Raw genomic sequence first — 5,463 nt, 5'->3', positions numbered from 1 at the left:
GGAGGCAGGAATGTACAGTGGAGAAAGGACAGCCTCTTCAATAAGTGGTGCTGGGAAAACTGGACAGGTACATGTAGAAGCATGAGATTAGATCACTCCCTAACCCCATACACAGAAATAAGCTCAAAATGGATTAAAGACCTAAATGTAAGGCCAGAAACTATCAAACTCTTAGAGGAAAACATAGGCAGAACACTCTATGACATAAATCACAGCAAGATCCTTTTTGACCCACCTCCTAGAGAAATGGAAATAAAAACAAAAATAAACAAATGGGACCTAATGAAACTTCAAAGCTTTTGCACAGCAAAGGAAACCATAAACAAGACCAAAAGACAACCCTTAGAATGGGAGAAAATATTTGCAAATAAAGCAACTGACAAAGGATTAATCTCCAAAATTTACTAGCAGCTCATGCAGCTCAATAACAAAAAACCAAACAACCCAATCCAAAAATAGGCAGAAGACCTAAATAGACATTTCTCCAAAGAAGATATACAGACTGCCAACAAACACATGAAAGAATGCTCAACATCATTAATCATTAGAGAAATGCAAATCAAAACTACAATGAGATATCATCTCACACCAGTCAGAATGGCCATCATCAAAAAATCTAGAAACAATAAATGCTGGAGAGGGTGTGGAGAAAAGGGAACACTCTTGCACTGCTGGTGGGAATGTGAATTGGTACAGCCACTATGGAGAACAGTATAGAGGTTCCCTTAAAAAACTACAAATAGAACTACCATATGACCCAGCAATCCCACTACTGGGCATATAGCCTGAGAAAACCATAATTCAAAAAGATTCATGTAACAAAATGTTCATTGCAGTTCTATGTACAATAGCCAGGAGATGGAAACAACCTAAGTGTCCATCATCGGATGAATGGATAAAGAAGATGTGGCACATATATACAATGGAATATTACTCAGCCATAAAAAGAAACGAAATTGAGCTATTTGTAATGAGGTGGATAGACCTAGAGTCTGTCATACAGAGTAAGTAAGTCAGAAAGAGAGAGACAAGTACCGTATGCTGACACATATATATGGAATTTAAGAAAAAGAAAATGTCATGAAGAATCTAGGGGTCAGACAGGAATAAAGACACAGACCTACTAGAGAATGGACTTGAGGATATGGGGAGGGGGAAGGGTAAGCTGTGACAAAGTGAGAGAGTGGCATAGACATATATACACTACCAAACGTAAAATAAATAGCTAGTAGGAAGCAGCCGCATAGCACAGGGAGATCAGCTCGGTGCTTTTTGACCACCTAGAGGGGTGGGATAGGCAGGGGGGGAAGGAGGGAGACGCAAGAGGGAAGAGATATGGGAACATATGTATATGTATAACTGATTCACTTTGTTATAAAGCAGAAACTAACACACCATTGTAAAGCAATTATACTCCAATAAAGATGTAAAAAAAAAAATCATCAACTTGATGCCCACTGAAAGTTACAAAGTTAGGGCCACAGATTCAAGGTACCACTACTTCCTGACAATTAGGCAAAGATATCAACAGAGAGATCCTGGTCCATTGCCTTTCAAAGGAAAGCCCAGGCTACCGAGCACAATTCATACCTTGAAACTAAACTTACCATTCAATGGCCAAGGGAAGCTTTCTGGAGGACACTTCTATTGAGATCAAGAGAGGCTGAGTAAATACCCTGTGTGTGCTTATCACTACAGGCGCTGAAGTGTAAATGAGTGTGAAAGTTGCCTTTTGGTGTCAAAAGACCTGACAAGATTCTTTTCCAAATGGGATTGAAATTATTAAATTTGTTGAGCTAAGAGACACTGTTTATCAGCTGTATTTTTAATTGGTTTCCAGGGAACACCTATGTTAGGGTTATAAGCATCAAAGGTGATAAACAACTTAATTATCTTCCCAGAACCATTAGGAAAAAGTATCACTGTTGGTGAGTTTCCTTTAATGCCTTCTTTTGAAATGCCATCCTGCTACTATTGTCAGACTATCTGTAGTTTTATTTCCCAGAGCTTTGATGCTCCCTTCATAAATAGAAAAGGCAATTAGAAGTAGATTAATGAAGTTAACAACATTTACACTGGTCAGATATATCTTAAGTTACCATTGGGCGTAGCTTCTCCTTGGAGAAGCAGCAAGTTAAAGGGAATCAGAAAACCTTGAGAGAATTTTGAGGGATGAGGCAGAAAGCCCATGAGGAGCTGGAAAAGCCTGGGCATGGTATCCATTCTTTATTATGGTGGTTTCCGAGAAAAGAGAGCTGCCAACTGGGAGGCTGTTATAGGGAGGGGAGGGAAGAGTTTCGTATTTTGTTTATTTCCATTCAGTGTCTTTAAATTTTATTCATGAAGAAAAATGGAAACATGAAGCCAGAGTGTGGTAGTTGTTAGTAAGCCAGACTCTCTGTTCAACGTATATTTCTTCCCTCAGATTCCATCATTGGAGCATGAAGGTTTTTTCATTTTCTAGACTCTACTCAAATACAATGTCCCTGGGAGGACTTTTAATTTTTTAAATTACTGCTATAACAGAGAACAATAACCTTTCTGTAGAAAACAAAGAAGAAGTAGGAAGTGGGATTTCAATAGAGGCCAAAGACGGACTTTCCCAAATTCAGTTTTGCTCAGGACTAACACTGAGTTGCATTTTGGTTTTGCCTCCTTTTCTTATTTCTTTGTGTGTTACGTGGAAAATTTTTCTGAATCTCACCTTCACTCTTTGAACTGGGGTTATGTGGTTAGACTTACCTGTCTTTTTACCTGGCAGAAAACGAATGAGAAACACTCTGTTTTGAGTGTCTCAAGAAGTGATACCATACAGAATCAGGCAAATATACTATAATCACTTTTACACACTTCATGTTTTTAAAGATGTTAACTGGGGTGAAAAACAGAGTTGGAAAGGGAAGCTATTCCTGTCTCATTTTACAAACAAAGAAACTGAGGCCCATCTGGAAATAGCTATCAGCCCAGGGCTCCTGGAGAACTACCCCATAGCCTTCCCACTTGATTCTGCTAAGGGAAATCTTGCACCATGGTTGGGACTGGAATCATATTAAATAACTGTCTCCATGTGATATCCTTGATGTTGAATACAATTAAAGAGAAAAACAGTGCCACCATCCTTTCAGCCCTGCCCCAAACTGGCAATCTACCAAGTAGGCCAAACATTAATGTCTCAAAGTCATTTTGAAGCACAGAATGTTATATCACAATAAAAATGTCAGTTGGACATTAAAAGTAAGTGCTTTGAAAAAAGAAGTATTTTCAAATACCTGTCTTAATTGCTTTGGATTTAATCTGAGAGTGGAGCAACTGAGTAGTCTCTTCATCTGACTTCATTCAAAAGAAGTGGGATCTTCTTTTAGCACTAATGGGTCTATTAACCTGGGATCTAGACTGTGAACTTATAGACGGGCTTGTCTTTCTTCACGTTTATCTCTACCATCATCAATTTCCCCTCTCCTCTTCCCTTGTCCAACTGGTCAGCTTTAAACTTTTTCTGAATGTTGATGGGAATTGTTTGTTGGAGAACAAAAGGTCCAGCTATATCCACTTATATAATACAAGCTTTAGAGACAGAAAGAAGAGAGAGAGAGAGGCTATTCCAATCTTATGAGTCCATATTTGGCACGTGGTATGTTTTGGCTCCAGAAAGGTATTTTAAAAATCCCGGTTATCTCAGACAAAATTGCCTTAGTCTGTCATGGGTCAAGTAGGAATTTCCATGATGCCTGCAGACTCCAACACCTCTGCTCTGTTTCCTCCATATTACCACCACAGCCATATTTCTGAGATCTTTCTAGAGGATGCAGATAAGAGAGATCCTTCCTCCGGAGTTCAGTTTCACACTGGAGAAAGAAAGACATCTTCCTGCTCTGGGTTCTATTATTGTCGACAGGGAAAGGGCAAAGATGGTGAGTTTTATAGCATTTAATAGGCAAGCAGTCCATGGCCCACCATATGTGACTCTGGCAATTTCTGTCAGCTCATGTTGATGTTGGTCAGCGACAAAGTCACAGGACTATAGGAGCCCGACGCCCACCACACTTTTGGTTTGAGTAGAAACAATGGTTTCTACTCAAACAATGGAAAGCATGATGGTTTTTAGAGACTAAAACACGTTTAAGAATTCTGCATTTCCAAGACATGTCCCATGTTTTCCTCAAGATCTTTTCATACCCTAACTACAACAGAGATGTAACACAAAGTCCCCAGTATCTGTGGCTGCCTGTGACTGTGACATGGCAGATGTCCTTGAGGGAGCCTTTGTGCCCTTAAAATATTTGCCCTATTTATAAAATTGTTTTATAAAACAATTCTATCTACTATTACTAACACTACTAGAATTAATAGAAAGACAGTTATCATCCCAGCGCTATTCTTCCCCACCAGGCTCGGGTTAGGGCTTCAGATTGAACCTCAATACTTGTTGAAGTCAAAACTGCAATCCAGGTGACTTATGTCTATGGAGATTTTTCATCTTTATATCTTATTTCTCTAGTACCCGCTGAGCATTTTTCGTCCCTGACTGGCCAATGGCACCCTCACTGTAGCACCTGATCAGTGTCTTACCTCTCTAAACAGTTCCTCTCAAGAATGTCACCCCACCTCCTTTATTAAACTCTGCGTCTTGCCAGATCATCTATCTTAGCAAAACTTTAGCAACCTGTGTTCCTTTTTCTCAAGATCTTGTAGATAACCATTAAGAGATTTAATATACCAGCACATAATAAGGTTACATGGGTAATATAGTATAGCCCTTAAGAGTAGTTGCTTTAAAGTCAAACCGTTATATATAAAACATTTCATTGTAAATAATAATGGCTGAATCAAAGAAAAGCTATTCATCAACAGCAGCAGCAGCAGCAACTATTAATGGTATGATAATCACCCTCCCCAGATATTATAATTTCTCTTCAGACTTTCAATGACTTTATCCATTAAGGTAACAAATGTGAAAATTTCTGCCTTCTAGCTGGCCATCTGGGGCATGGTCTTTCTGAGATGTTTTCAATCCTGCCGATTCTTCTCCTGCCCTGCACTGAAGGCTTCCAGCCCTGAACAGTCATAGCTGCAGGCAGGGCTGGGGCAGCGCACAGCAGAGAAAGAAATGGCCAGGTGGGGTGGGCTCAAGTGTAGCCACTCCAAGTCCCCTCACTTCCTCTCCTCTCAGGAGCCATATGGCCAGTGCAGCCCTGAATTCCTCAAGTTCCAAAGCCGAGGTTCATGAAGTATCTTTAAGCTCAGGGTAAGACGAGCAGATGAGAAGACAAGGATACTCCTTCCTCTAATTTAAGCCCAGCAGTCTTAATATTCCACATGACACGGTTTAAGGTAAATGAAGAAGCCTTTTTAATGTGTGTAGAAGAAATGGGCAAATACACACCCTTCCCTTAATCCTCAAGAGTGGCACAGGAATTGGTATCTCCTGAACCACTTATAAGTGAAACTAGCAGAGTGGTGATA

This window comes from Neophocaena asiaeorientalis, unplaced genomic scaffold (assembly GCF_003031525.2).
Source record: "Neophocaena asiaeorientalis asiaeorientalis breed wild unplaced genomic scaffold, Neophocaena_asiaeorientalis_V1.1 scaffold70, whole genome shotgun sequence".
NCBI classification, from domain to species: domain Eukaryota; kingdom Metazoa; phylum Chordata; class Mammalia; order Artiodactyla; family Phocoenidae; genus Neophocaena; species Neophocaena asiaeorientalis.
Note: the sequence above shows the minus strand (reverse complement) of the source record.